Below are 16,178 nucleotides of genomic sequence, written 5' to 3'. Positions count from 1 at the left end.
CACGACGATTGCATTAAGAACTAATGTATCTATCATTTCCTATACAACATGTATTTTTTAGTAACGTGTATGAATAGTTATTTGGTCAGAATAGGTGAGTGTCAGAAATATATCCTGACATTCTGGGAAATAGATGCTAAGTTTGTACAATGTATAACCACGGATTTCAGCTCTAAATATGCACATTTTCGACCAAACCATATATGTATTGTGTAATATGATGTTATAGGACTGTCATCTGATGAAGTTTTGAGAAGGTTAGTGAAAAAATTAATATCTTTTGCTGGTTTATTAGCTATCGCTAACGTGCCTGGTTTCAATGCTGTTGTATGGCTGGCTACTGTAGTAAGCTAATATAATGCTATTTTGTGTTTTCGCCGTAAAACACTTAAAAAATCTGAAATATTGGCTGGATTCACAAGATGTTTGTCTTTCATTTGCTGTACACCGTGTATTTTTCATAAATGTTTTATGATGAGTATTTATGTAATTCACGTTGGTCTCTGTAGTTATTCTAGCTGTTTTTTTTGAGAGCTGTGATGGTGGCTGTAATGTAAAACTAGGATTTATACCTGAAATCTGCACATTTTTCTAACAAAACATATGCTATACAATAAATATGTTATCAGACTGTCATCTGATGAAGTTGTTTCTTGGTTAGTGGCTATTTATATCTTTATTTGGTCGCATTTGTGATAGCTACCAATGCAGTAAAAAAATGGTGGATCTTTTGCTATCGTGGTTAGATAATAGAAATACATATTGTGTTTTCCCTGTAAAACATTTTTAAAAATCGGAAATGATGGCTGGATTCACAAGATGTGTATCTTTCATTTGTTGTATTGGACTTGTTTATGTGTGAAAGTTAAATATTTCTAAAAAATATCTTTTGAATTTGGCGCCCCTGCACTTGGCCTGGCTGTTGTCATAGGTGTACCGACCTCGGGCTTGCAGTCATAAGAAGCTAAGAAGAAGCTATGGACATCACATGCCCTGCACCAAAGTCAAGGGCAGGACAGAAACAGGATCTCCGAATATAGATTCCCTTGTTCATGCGTGGTTCAGACGGACCAGTTCATCACTGGGGGAGAGTTCCCAGTCATCAGCACTATCTGCAGTGCTTCTAGTCACATGACTCTCTCCTAACACACACCATACGTTGCTACTACTATAAAACAAATGTATCCTGCTGCTCAGCCACTTTACCCTTGATTGTATACATATAACTACCTCATCTATCACCAGTATCACTGATATGGTTATTGATATTGTTCTTCTACATTCTCTATGTCTACATATAACTACCTCATCTATCACCAGTATCACTGATATGGTTATTGATATTGTTCTTCTACATACTGTATATCTACATATAACTACCTCATCTATCACCAGTATCACTGATATGGTTATTGATATTGTTCTTCTACATTCTCTATATCTACATATAACTACCTCGTCTATCACCAGTATCACTGATAAGGTTATTGATATTGTTCTTCTACATACTGTATATCTACATATAAATACCTCATCTATCACCAGTATCACTGATATGGTTATTGATATTGTTCTTCTACATACTGTATATCTACATATAACTACCTCATCTATCACCAGTATCACTGATATGGTTATTGATATTGTTCTTCTACATACTGTATATCTACATATAACTACCTCATCTATCAGCAGTATCACTGATATGGTTATTGATATTGTTATTGTTATTGTGCATACTGTATATTATGTAGTTCTTTCTCTACATTGACACTTGATATTTTTTTATTTATATTATATATATTGACACTATCTATTTCTGATATTGCTACTATGTAAGTAACCAGTTGTCTGTACAGTTTCCGCCTTCTGTAGAGACCCATCCACTTAGCTAGATGTGGCTGGGGGATATAGCATTTCTATCACATGACCCATCAGTATTGTGTCTGGATTAGCGTCATCTAACATTTATACAATATTTTTATCTGGACACTTTCTGTTTTCCTGGAATTGTTCCTTATTGTAGGCTACTACATTTAGTCTTAATCTTTACTACACTACTCACTGTTTATCACATGACATCACATGTGAATCCTTACACAGTTGGGTGGGGCTAAGGCTTAAGAGGGTGTGAACAATGCTGAATGGGTGGAGACAAAGGAGAGCTCTCCAGTAGGTGCACCAAAATATAGGAGCCATTTTCTCAAAGGTGGGGTTTCAACTTTCAAAGCAGAATTACTTTCCCATTGTTCCTCAAATGCAGTGTATGACATACCATTTTATATCTCTGAGTCTCTGCTTTTATCAAATGAAGAAAAAGTGAAAACAATTTCAAATGTTGCTACATAAGACCGAATCAAGTCAGTCGGTCACATTTAGTTTCAATGCCCATTGCTGCAAGTTACTTTTACTTGGCCGAATTGACGAGAAGGACTTTTATTTTTCTAAGAAACTAGTTTACGTGATAAAAGTCTTTCTTCGGGAAGTGAAAGATCGCAAAGACAATAATCCCGATCATGTGAAGTCAATCGCCCATACCGTACCTCATAACCCTGTAGCCTATAATATAACATTGATTCATATTGACTAGGCTGATCAATATAAATCAGCATCAATGTAAGGAAGCCTAAAATAATCATTATTGAAAGTTAAAATCAGTATTGTAATAACTTAACAATTCTGTGGATGTCTTACCCCCTTAAATTTAATCACCTCTCTCTGTGATGGCCTAACTTCTACAAAACACTTTTCTACAAAAAATAGTAAAAGAACACTACAGTTCAAACCTCAGAAACATTTTTCTTTGACCGATAGTGTCCATTTCCTCCTCTACTTCCTTATAAATGTACTTCCTATTTCAAGTCACCAGGTATCATGAGTTACATACCTCCCTAGAGATGTGAAGTCACCAGGTATCATGAGTTACATACCCCCCTAGAGATGAAGTCACCAGGTATCATGAGTTACATACCCCCCTAGAGATGTGAAGTCACCAGGTATCATGAGTTACATACCCCCCTAGACATGAAGTCACCAGGTATCATGAGTTACATACCCCCCTAGACATGAAGTCACCAGGCATCATGAGTTACATACCCCCCTAGAGATGTGAAGTCACCAGGTATCATGAGTTACATACCCCCCTAGAGATGTGAAGTCACCAGGCATCCTGAGATACATACCCCCCTAGAGATGTGAAGTCACCAGGTATCATGAGTTACATTCCCCCCTAGAGATGAAGTCACCAGGTATCATGAGTTACATACCCCCCTAGAGATGTGAAGTCACCAGGTATCATGAGTTACATACCCCCCTAGAGATGAAGTCACCAGGTATCATGAGTTACATACCCCCCCTAGAGATGTGAAGTCACCAGGTATCATGAGTTACATACCCCCCTAGAGATGTGAAGTCACCAGGTATCATGAGTTATATACCCCCCCTAGAGATGAAGTCACCAGGTATCATGAGTTACATACCCCCCCTAGAGATGTGAAGTCACCAGGCATCCTGAGATACATACCCCCCTAGAGATGTGAAGTCACCGGGTATCATGAGTTACATACCCCCCTAGAGATGTGAAGTCACCAGGTATCATGAGTTACATTCCCCCTAGAGATGAAGTCACCAGGTATCATGAGTTACATACCCCCCTAGAGATGTGAAGTCACCAGGTATCATGAGTTACATACCCCCCTAGAGATGTGAAGTCACCAGGTATCATGAGTTACATACCCCCCCTAGAGATGAAGTCACCAGGTATCATGAGTTACATACCCCCCTAGAGATGTGAAGTATCCAGGTATCATGAGTTACATACCCCCCTAGAGATGTGAAGTCACCAGGTATCATGAGTTACATACCCCCTAGAGATGTGATGTCACCAGGTATCATGACTTACATACCCCCCTAGAGATGAAGTCACCAGGTATCATGAGTTACACCCCCCCTAGACATGAAGTCACCAGGTATCATGAGTTACACCCCCCCTAGAGATGAAGTCACCAGGTATCATGAGTTACATACCCCCCTAGAGATGAAGTCACCAGGTATCATGAGTTACATTCCCCCTAGAGATGTGAAGTCACCAGGTATCATGAGTTACATTCCCCCCTAGAGATGTGAAGTCACCAGGTATCATGAGTTACATTCCCCCTAGAGATGTGAAGTCACCAGGTATCATGAGTTACATACCCCCCTACAGATGTGAAGTCACCAGGTATCATGAGATACATACCCCCCTAGAGATGTGAAGTCACCAGGTATCATGAGTTACATTCCCCCCTAGACATGAAGTCACCAGGTATCATGAGTTACATTCCCTCCTAGAGATGTGAAGTCACCAGGTATCATGAGTTACATACCCCCCTAGAGATGAAGTCACCAGGTATCATGAGTTACATTCCCCCCTAGAGATGTGAAGTCACCAGGTATCATCACCACACACCCCCCCCCCCATACACCACACACACCCCACCCCTCATTAAACACTGTGCTTGTGACACACACAATTGATTTTTACAATAGCGAGTGAGTGAGACTGACACTACAGTGAGGATGTCCTATTTAACAGGTTCTGATGCCCTCTAGTTGTTAGAGTGAGAGAGATTCATTTTTGAGGCAGTGGTCCCCTCCTCTCTCTCCCCATAGAGACTCATTTTAGATGTAAGTCACAGCTCACTCAGCTACAATAAGAAATAACAGAACAGTCAATACTGTTAATGTTGAAGAACCATAAACAATGACAACACCTTTACTGTCATTGGTCACAGAGTTCAATCAGCGACTTCATATTGCATTTAATCATACACAGTTCAATATGTTATTAATTTGACTTGGATCCCCATTAGCTGACTCCATAACAACAGCTAGTCTACCTGGTTGGATCCCCTGACTCCATAACAACAGCTAGTCTACCTGGTTGGATCCACTGACTCCATAACAACAGCTAGTCTACCTGGTTGGATCCCCTGACTCCATAACAACAGCTAGTCTACCTGGTTGGATCCCCTGACTCCATAACAACAGCTAGTCCACCTGGTTGGATCCCCTGACTCCATAACAACAGCTAGTCCACCTGGTTGGATCCCCTGACTCCATAACAACAGCTAGTCTACCTGGTTGGATCCCCTGACTCCATAACAACAGCTAGTCCACCTGGTTGGATCCCCTGACTCCATAACAACAGCTAGTCCACCTGGTTGGATCCCATAACCAGGCTTCTCCAAAAAATGTACCAATAAAATAAAAAATATAATATTTTTTCGTCTCTCTGTGCTTCATAATTGTCCTTCAATTAGCAAGAGGCTGAATGTATCTCACAGGAGAAATCATCTGAGTGAAACAGCGCCCCTCTGTCTCTCTACATGTAGACCATGTATCTGATGCTGTCTGGTCAGTGAAACAGCTCCCCTCTGTCTCTCTACATGTAGACCATGTATCTGATGCTGTCTGGACAGTGAAACAGCTCCCCTCTGTCTCTCTACATGTAGACCATGTATCTGATGCTGTCTGGACAGTGAAACAGCTCCCCTCTGTCTCTCTACATGTAGACCATGTATCTGATGCTGTCTGGTCAGTGAAACAGCACCCCTCTGTCTCAGTATGTGTAGACCATGTATCTGATGCTGTCTGGTCAGTGAAACAGCACCCCTCTGTCTCAGTATGTGTAGACCATGTATCTGATGCTGTCTGGACAGTGAAACAGCACCTCTCTGTGACAGTATGTGTAGACCATGTATCTGATGCTGTCTGGTCAGTGAAACAGCACCCCTCTCTCTCTCTACATGTAGACCATGTATCTGATGCTGTCTGGTCCAAACCAGTATGACATTGTTGTCCGTAGCATTGAAAGAAAGGGCAGCCAGCGAGAATTGGGCCCATGATTAAAAAAAATATTAGAAATTAGCCCATCGGCGTTGAGCTAAACTGAGCGAGCTCAACTGTGAATGGTCCTGGCGCACCAAAAAAAAGTGTCGAGGTAAAACAGCTTGGATTTTGGCGTCAGTCCTATCAGATCGCTTTCAGAGCATAGTGTACATCATTGACAGAATCAAATCATATCAAATTGTATTGGTCACATATACAGTGGGGAGAACAAGTATTGTATCACTGCCGATTTTGCAGGTTTTCCTACTTACATAGCATGTAGAGGTCTGTAATTTTGTAATTTTGTATCTTCAACTGTGAGACGGAATCTAAAACAAAAATCCAGAAGAAAAAAAATCCAGAAAATCACATTGTATGATTTTTAAGTAATTAATTTGGATTTTATTGCAAAACATAAATATTTGATCACCTACCAACCAGTAAGAATTCCTGCTCTCACAGACCTGTTAGTTTTTCTTTACGAAGCCCTCCTGTTCTCCACTCATTACCAGTATTAACTGCACCTGTTTGAACTCGTTACCTGTATAAAAGACACCTGTCCACACACTCAATCATACAGACTCCAACCTCTCCACAATGGCCAAGACCAGAGAGCTGTGTAAGGACATCAGGGATAAAATTTTAGACCTGCACAAGGCTGGGATGGGCTACAGGACAATAGGCAAGCAGCTTGGTGAGAAGGCAATAACTGTTGGCGCAATTATTCGAAAATGGAAGAAGTTCAAGATGACGGTCAATCACCCTCGGTCTGGGGCTCCATGCAACAGCTCACCTCGTGGGTCATCAATGATCATGAGGAAGGTGAGGGATCAGCCCAGAACTACATGGCAGGACCTGGTCAATGACCTGAAGAGAGCTGGGACCACAGTCTGAAAGAAAACCATTAGTAACACACTACGCCGTCATGGATTAAAATCCTGCAGCGCACGCAAGGTCCCCCTGATCAAGCCAGCGCATGTCCAGGCCCGTCTGAAGTTTGCCAATGACCATCTGGATGATCCAGAGGAGGAATGGGAGAAGGTCATGTGGTCTGATGAAACAAAAATATAGCTTTTTGGTCTAAACTCCACTCGCCGTGTTTGAAGGAAAAAGAAGGATGAGTACAACCCCAAGAACACCATCCCAACCGTGAAGCATGGAGGTGGAAACATCATTCTTTGGGGATGCTTTTCTGCAAAGGGGACAGGACGACTGCACCGTATTGAGGGGAGGATGGATGGGGCCATGTATCGCGAGATCTTGGCCAACAACCTCCTTCCCTCGGTAAGAGCTTTGAAGATGGGTCATGGCTGGGTCTTCCAGCATGACAACGACCTGAAACACACAGCCAGGGCAAGTAAGGAGTGGCTCCGTAAGAAGCATCTCAAGGTCCTGGAGTGGCCTAGCCAGTCTCCAGACCTGAACCCAATAGAACATCTTTGGGGGGAGCTGAAAGTCCGTATTGCCCAGCGACAGCCCCGAAAACTGAAGGATCTGGAGAAGGTCTGCATGGAGGAGTGGGCCAAAATCCCTGCTGCAGTGTGTGCAAACCTGGTCAAGAACTACAGGAAACGTATGATCTCTGTAATTGCAAATAAAGGTTTCTGTACCAAATATTAAGTTCTGCTTTTCTGATGTATCAAATACTTATGTCATGCAATAAAATGCAAATTAATTACTTAACCTGTTGATGATAGAGGGCGCTATTTACACTTTGGGGGAAAATCGTGCCCAATTTAAACGGCCTCGTACTCAATTCTTGCTCGTACAATATGCATATTATTATTACTATTGGATAGAAAACACTCTCTAGTTTCTAAAACCGTTTGAATTTTGTCTGTGAGTAAAACAGAACTCATTTGGCAGCACACTTTCTGACCAGGAAGTGGAAAGTCTGAAAATTATGCTCTGTTCAAGGGCCTGCCTATAAATGGGCATGATACGTATGAGTATACACGCACGTCATACACCTTCCCCTAGATGTCAAGAGGAAGTGAGAGAAGAAATGATGTGATTATCTTGGTCTGAGGTGGAATAAATCCTCTTGGAATGACGTGTCCGCCATTTCCTGTTTTCTGGAAAGCGCGAAGATGGACCTGGAATTGCCTTCTGAAAAGCTGTCGTTATAGGCGACTACTATCTCCGGCTTTGATTTTATTTGATACATGTCACAATATCATCGTAAAGTATGTTTTTTCAATATAGTTTTATTAGATTATTGAAAATTTTTCGGGACGTTAGGCGTGTTGCGTTGTCTGTGTTTGTTGACGTTGGAGAGCTTCGCGCCACTTGGCCAGTGTGCTTGCTAATTCAAGAGGGAAAAACGATGTTCTAAATCCAAACAACGACTGTTCTGGACAAAGGACCCCTTGTACAACATTCTGAAGGAAGATCACCAAAAGTAGGACCCATTTTGTGATGCTATTTCATATATCTGTCGAACTGTGTACTAGTAGTTTTGCGCCCAGGTTTTGGCCACTCTCTCGCTATAACGTAAGCCTTATATCGTAATGAAGATATTTTTAGAATTCTAACACTGCGATTGCATTAAGAACTAGTGTATCTATCATTTCCTATACAACATGTATTTTTTTGTAATGTTTATGAATAGCTATTTGGTCAGAATAGGTGAGAGTCTAATAGAAATGTCCGCACATTCTGGGAAAAATAAGCTACGTTAGCATAATGGATAACCACTGATTTCAGCTCTAAATATGCACATTTTCGAACAAAACATAAGTGTATGTATAACCTGATGTTATAGGACTGTCATCTGAGGAAGGTTTATGAAGGTTAGTGAAAATTAATATCTTTTGCTGGTTTATTCGCTAACGCTAACGTGCCTATTGCTATCGCTAACGTGCCTTGATGAATGAATGCGGTTGTGTGGTAGGCTATTGTAGTAAGCTAATATAATGCTATATTGTGTTTTCGCTGTAAAACACTTAAAAAATCGGAAATATTGGCTGGATTCACAAGATGTTTGTCTTTAATTTGCTGTACACCATCGATTTTTCAGAAATGTTTTATGATGAGTATTTAGGTATTTCACGTTGGTCTCTATAATTACTCTGGCTGCTTCGGTGCTATTTCTGACGGTAGCTGTGATGGTAGCAGCAATGTAAAACTGATTTATACCTCAAACATGCACATTTTTCGAACAAAATATAGATTTATTGTGTAACATGTTATAGGACTGTCATCTGATGACGTTGTTTCTTGGTTAGTTTGGTTGGTTCTTGGTTAGTTTGGTTGGTTTCGTGCATGCTACCTGTGCTGTGAAAAATGTCTGTCCTTTTTTGTATTTGGTGGTGAGCTAACATAAATATATGTGGTGTTTTCGCTGTAAAACATTTTAAAAATCGGACATGTTGACTGGATTCACAAGATGTGTATCTTTCATTTGCTGTATTGGACTTGTTAATGTGTGAAATTTAAATATTTCTAAAAAATATTTTCAGTGGAATGTGGGAGGAGTTCCGCTAGCGGAACGCCGGGGCTGTAAAGGTTAATAATCATACAAGGTGATTTTCTGGATTTTTGTTTTAGATTCCATCTCTCACAGTTGAAGTGTACCTATGATACAAATTACAGACCTCTACATGCTTTGTAAGTAGGAAAACCTGCAAAATTGGCAGTGTATCAAATACTTGTTCTCCCCACTGTACGTGATTAGCAGATGTTATTGCAGGTGTAGCGAAGGAAATCATTGTGGACTACAGGAAAAAGAGGACTGAGCACGCCCCCATTCTCATCGACGGTGCTGCAGTGGAGCAGGTTGAGAGCTACAAGTTCCTTGGTGTCCACATCACCAACTAACTAACATGGTCCAAGCACACCAAGACATTCGTGAAGAGGGCACAATAAAACCTATTCTCCCTCAAGAGACTGAAAACATTTGGCATGGGTCCTCAGATCCTCAAAAGTTTATACAGCTGCACCATCGAGAGCATCCTGACTGGTTGCATCACTGCCTGGTACGGTAACTGCTCGGCCTCCGACCACAATGCACTACAGAGGGTAGTGCGAATGGCCCAGTATATCACTGGGTCCAAGCTTCCCGCCATCCAGGACCTATACCAGGCGGTGTCAGAGGAAGGCCCTAAACATTGTCAAGGACTCCAGCCACCTTAGTCATAGACTGTTCTCTCTGCTACCGCACGGCAAGCGGTACCGGAGCGACAAGTCTAGGTCCAAGAGGCTTCTAAACAGCTTCTACCCCCAAGCCATAAGAATCCTGAACAGCTAGTCAAATGGCTACCCGGACTATTTGCATTTCCCCCTCCCTCCCCTCTCCACATCACTGCCGCTCTCTATTGTCATCTAAGCATAGTCACTTTAACTCTACCTACATGTACATACTACCTCAACTAACCTGTGCCCCCGCACATTGACTCTGTACCCCCCTGTATATATTGTTATTTTTTACTGCTGCTCTTTAAACATTATTAAGTGACTAAGATCCAGTACAATATATAGAATACAGTATATACACAAGAGAAGAGTAATGCCAGATATGTAAACATTATTAAGTGACTAGTGTTCCATTCCTTAAAGTGTCCAGTGATTCCTAGTCTATGCCTATAGGCAGCAGCCTCTAATGTGCTAGTGATGGCTGTTTAACAGTCTGATGACCTTGAGATAGAAGCTGTTTTTCAGTCTCTACCTCGCCTTCTGGATGACAGCGGGGTGAACAGGCAGTGGCTCGGGTGGTTGATAGCGGGGTGAACAGGCAGTGGCTTGGGTGGTTGATGTCCTTCATGATCTTTTTGGCCTTCCTGTGACATCGGGTGCTGTAGGTGTCCTGGAGGGCGGGTAGTTTGTCCCCGGTAATGCATTGGGCAGACATCACCATCCTCTGGAAAGCCTTGCGGTTGCGGGCGGTGCAGTTGCAGTTGCCGTACCAGGTGGTGATACAGCCAGACAGGATGCTTTCAATTGTGCATCTATAAAAATGTGTGAGGGTTTTAGGTGATAAGCCAAATTTCTTTAGCCTCCTGAGGTTGGAGAGGCTATTTTGCGCCTTCTTCGCCACACTGTCTGTGTGGGTGGTCCATTTCAGTTTGTCAGTGATGATGTACGCCAAGGAACTTGAAGCTTTCCACCTTCTCCACTGCAGCTTGTCATCATTGGTAATCAAACCTACTACTGTTGTGTCGTCTGCGAACTTGATGATTGAGTTAGAGGCGTGCTTGGCCACGCAGTCACAGTGTTGAGGATCAGCGGAGTGGAGGTGATGTTTCCTACCTTCACCACCAGGGGGTGGCCCGTCAGGAAGTCCAGGACCCAGGGCCTTGAGCTTAATGATGAGCTTGGAGGGTACTATGGTGTTAAATGCTGAGCAATAAACAGCATTCGTACATAGGTATTCCTCTTGTCCAGATGGGATAGGGCAGTGTGCAGAGTGATGGCAATTGAATCGTCTGTGGAGCTATTGGGGCGGTAAGCAAATTGAAGTGGGTCTAGGGTGTCAGGTAGGGTGGACGTGATATGATCCTTGACTAGTATCTCAAAGCACTTCATGAGTTACCTTTGCCATCTTGGGTACAGGAACTATGGTGGCCAATTTTAAGCATGTGGGGACAGCGGACTGGGATAGGGAGAGATTGAATTTGTCCGCAAACACACCAACCAGCTGGTCAGCGCATGCTCCGAGGACGCGGCTAGGGATGCCGTCTGGGCCGGCAGCCATGCGAGGGTTATCACATTTAAATGTTTTACTCACGTCAGCCACGGAGAAGGAGAGCCCACAGTCCTCGGTAACAGGCTGCGTCGGTGACACTGTGTTATCCTCAAAGCGTGCAAAGAATGTATTTAGCCTGTCTGGAAGCGTGACGTCAGTCTCGGTGACGTGACTGGTTTTCCCTTTTGTAGTCTGTGATTATCTGTAATCCCTGCCACATACGTCTCGTGTCTGAGCCGTTGAATTGCAAAACAACTTCAATTGTTTTATCACGTTGTGTTGTTGTCTTCTGGTGGCTAGCTAGTTAAAATTGTCCCTTTCCCCAGATTAGCCATGTGTAACAGTACTCTTCTTACGTTGTGTCCAATCAATCATCGACACGAACTCCAACTTGTAGCACCAGTCATGGAGATTTTTTCTGATAGGAACAGCACAAAATTACACATCATGCAATGCACGTCATGCAACTCTGCACTCAAATATGCGACCCCCCCCCATCTGACACAGTAAACTTGCTAGCTAGTATTAGCTGTAATTCTGTACAACAAGATGCACAAAAAACGCTACATCTTATATGTGATGTTTTAATAATATTTACAAACAAATTGATTTAAATTGTACATTCAAATCATCATTTGGGAGAATAAAAATCACTTTTGACGTACTGTGCTTTGCGACCAATGCCTGAGGGAATTCATTGCCTGGTCCTGTGACTAGCTTTAAGGCATGTGATTGTCTGTGCCATTACATGCTTGTGGAGAGCCATTGTGTAGTCCTATGAGTATCATTGCTATGGATACGCCACCAATAGAATCTGTAAACAAGCAATAATTCAGACAGAAAGATAATGGTGGCAAGAGGCCAAGGGGTGTTAACCTTTTTGGGCTTGGTGACAGTATTCGGAATTTCGGACGACTGATGTGCCCAAAGCAAACTGCCTGTTACTTAGGCCCAGAAGCTATGATATGCATGTAATTGGTAGCATTGGATAGAAAACATTGGATAGAAAACACTCTGAAGTTTCTAAAACTGTTAAAATGTCTGTGAGTTTAACAGAACTGATATGGCACCCGAGGAGAATCCATCCGGAATTTTCTTTTTTTGAGGTCACAGGCCATTCTAATGCTTGCCTATGGGAAATTCATAAGAAATCCTCCCAGATTGCAGTTCTTATGGCTTCCACTAGATGTCAACAGTCTTTAGAAAAGGTTCCAGGCTTGTTTTTTGAAAAATGAAGAAGTAGTTGTAGTTTTTCTAACTGTCCCTCAGTCACTCTAGTCTTGTGGCGCGCATGAATGAGGGCGCGCACTTCGTTATTTATCTCCGGTATTAAACATTCTACATTCCGTCTTAAATTCTATCGTTTATTTACATATTAGGGATTGATTAGATCGATTAGAAACGTTGTTTGACTTGTTTGGACAAAGTTTACCGGTAGCTTTTGGGATTCCTTTGTCTGCATGTTGAACGAGTGGAACGGGTGGATAACTGAACAAAGTACGCCAACTAAACTGACTTTTTTGACATATAGGATTTTATCGAACAAAATGACCATTCATTGTGTAGCTGGAACCCTTGGGATTAAACAGAGGAAGATCTTCAAAGGTAAGTGAATCATTTTATCGCTATTTCTGTTTTTTTTTACGCCTCTACTGGTTTGAAAAATGTTTTTAATGGTGGTGTATGCGGGGCGCTGTCCAGATAATCGCATGGAATGCTTTCTCCATAAAGCCTTTTTGAAATCTAACAACGCGGTTGGATTAACAAGAAGATAAGCTTTTAAACGATGTAAGACACTTGTATTTTCATGAATGTTTAATATTACGATTTTTGCATTTTGAATTTCGCGCTCTCCGGATGCTGTCGAGGTGGAAGAGGTTAATCATCTACATAGAGGGGAGAGACCATGTGTGTTATCTGAAAGTGGAAACCTATAAAGCCTGAGGTCTGTAACAAGAGAAGGCAGTTGTTCCATGGAATTTTCACGGCTTTGTTACTTTTTGTAATAAAGTCTATTTGAATTCACAATTCACAAGCTCCGGTATCTGAGAAATATTTGATTCAATATTTCCGCGACACCAACAACCTACCTCTGGTTTGGTGCTTGTTCACTGGGACAATTCTAACTGAAACACCCTCCCTCGTAAGCAAGTCCCGCAAACCAGCCAATAAGATGCCATGTTGAGTAGGTGAAGGCAAGACAAAATTAAAACCCAAAACCCATTGGCTTAACAATAAAGTGGCAAGGGGAATCACCAATATAACCCTGTTACACATGGATTGGGATAAGTATTCTGACTTATTGTTTTATTTAATTCTCCATACTGGCCAATGATAATAGCGTGATTCTGATCCAACCATTAATTCATACATTGTTTTGCCCCTGGCCTGAGAGGATAGAAGTTAAATATGTTGCTAGATGTAGAAGGCTAATGTTAACTAGCTAACGTTGCCCATGAATGGAAGTTGGGCTAGCGAGCAAGCATTTTAGCCATGTAGCATAGGACAACAAACAAGAAAAGCGTGTACTGTATGACAGAGTGATAGACCGTTTTGTCAACATGACAGAGAGGAGGATGTCATTGGTGTTTCTCTACAATTAGGGTGAGTCAACATGGTTTTTCTACTTGTACAAACACGCACACACAGACATCAGTACCATGAACCGTTCTTTGCAACGTGCAGTAACTCTCTGTGGTTCTAAATTAATAGTTGTTTAGTGGTCCAGAAATGTCGGAAACATTAACTTGCTTGACCATACTGTAGGTCATGTAACTGTCTGTTAAACACAATACGTTTTCCGGACTTAACCGGACAGATGTTGCTCTCCGGTTTTGTGATAAAACAAAGGTGTGGTTGAATTTATTCTGCCACTGTGTCTTCTTATTGTCTCGGACTTAGTAATTATATATTAATAACAGTGATTTTACCCTCGCACCGATACTGGTGTGACCTCATAATTGGCGTGGATGTAATGTGGACACCCCCGCTTTAGGCTTCTGTGGGACTGAACCTGTTGATGTTAGAGCTACGGAATGTTTTAATTATAGGTTATGTCCAGGCGTTCTCCGTTCTATTTTACAATCTGTATCATGTCATTAAATATCAGCCACTACCGAGAACCACGGTCAGTAAAACCCACATACATTTATAACTGTCACTTTAGTGTTCGTTCTCCTCAAATTGTAGCTTACATTGTTGCATCATTCCATTCTATCGTATAGGACCCCACCTATTCAACCTCTATTGTACACTTTTGTACACCTTCCAATGTTTCATGGATTCATCTTGAATAAGACAACTTACAGGATGAATCAAACCGCTGTATTTATTATTTATCAATATATTTTGTGTGAAAACGCTGTTGAATGGAAACTCCACCAGTAAATCTGTTGGCCAGCAAGTGGGTGTTTTCAGTGATTAAATTACAATTATTCAGCGCACACGAGGGAACCACACCTGCAAAAGCCCGTTATGCAACTTAACAAGGTAAATCTGAATATAAACTGATGACAAGTACGTAGGAAAGGCGTGCATGAAAAAGGCGTAATTTCATAAGTTGGAATAGTGCCCTTAGTGAATACACACATGCACTGCTTGAGTTCACATGAGGCGCGATCAGTTTCTCGTCCGTTGTACCGGGGCTTGTATTCAGAAGAAAGGTGTGCCACAGCGACTGAACCAGTGGGTAAAATAATGTAACAGTGCACCGGCCAAGTTATATCGAGCGCACAGCAGTGAGCAAAACGGACCACCACTTTCCTGATCCGTGTTGCCAGAAAGCATTTTCAACGTTGATTTAGCCCTACATTCAAATAGTTTCTATGCCCATTGTTGCTCGTCACTTTTACTTGACTGACTTGACGAAACAGAGTGTTTTCTTTAGTGACAGCTTTACATAATTCCGATTCATGTCTTCTAACGTAGTTTCATCATGCAGATAATAATCACGATAAGGCGCTGTCCGTCGCCTTTACCAATAATACCCTACCTCATAGCCCTGTAGCCTATAACATCACATTGGATCATATTGATTAGGCTAATCAACACCAATGTAAATAAGATGTGACTTATCATTTTGTAAAGTTGACATCAGTATTGTATTAACGTTACAGTTCTTCAGGTGTCTTTCCCTTAAATCATCTGACTTCTGACTCTCTATGAAAGCCTAACTTCTCCACAACACTTTTCTACATTAAATTATAAAAGACGCTACAAACCTCTGATGTTTTAGTCTTCTACCCGTAAAGTCCATTTCTTCCTCTTGTTCCTTAAACATGGACTTCCTGAGTTGGGACATGAGGTGGAGGGAGGAAAGAGTGCAGGAGGGAGAGAGGGGGGGGGGTAAAGAAGTGGAAGAAGGAGAGAGGGGGAGGGAGAAGACATGGAAAGGTGGAGGGAGGAAAGAGTGAGGGAGGGAGAGAGGGGGAGGGAGAGGGAGAAGACATGGAGAGGTGGAGAGAGGAGACAGGGAGAGGGGAATGGAGGAGAGAGGAAGGTAGAGAGGTATCAGTGATATACTGTAAAAGTAGTGCACTATATAGGGAAAAGGGTGTCATTTGAGGGTACGCACTCTATACACTGTGTAGTAGCATAGGACCTTATAGATTATTGACAAAGGATCTGT

The 16,178-nt window shown here is 41.9% G+C and overlaps 1 protein-coding gene across 1 annotated transcript in view; it reads right to left on the bottom strand.

Annotated features, from left to right (window-relative positions):
• LOC129841997 (NACHT, LRR and PYD domains-containing protein 3-like) overlaps nucleotides 1-15,839 on the bottom strand; it is a 79,930-nt gene extending 64,091 nt beyond the window's left edge. Inside the window, 1 exon segment of the mRNA XM_055910373.1 lies at nucleotides 15,772-15,839. The gene's annotated coding sequence lies outside the window, so the exon portion shown is untranslated.
• Nucleotides 15,840-16,178: the final 339 nt, after the last annotated feature.

This window comes from Salvelinus fontinalis, unplaced genomic scaffold (genome assembly GCF_029448725.1).
Source record: "Salvelinus fontinalis isolate EN_2023a unplaced genomic scaffold, ASM2944872v1 scaffold_0005, whole genome shotgun sequence".
Classification (NCBI taxonomy): domain Eukaryota; kingdom Metazoa; phylum Chordata; class Actinopteri; order Salmoniformes; family Salmonidae; genus Salvelinus; species Salvelinus fontinalis.
Note: the sequence above shows the minus strand (reverse complement) of the source record. Positions and strands in the feature narration are given on the sequence as shown.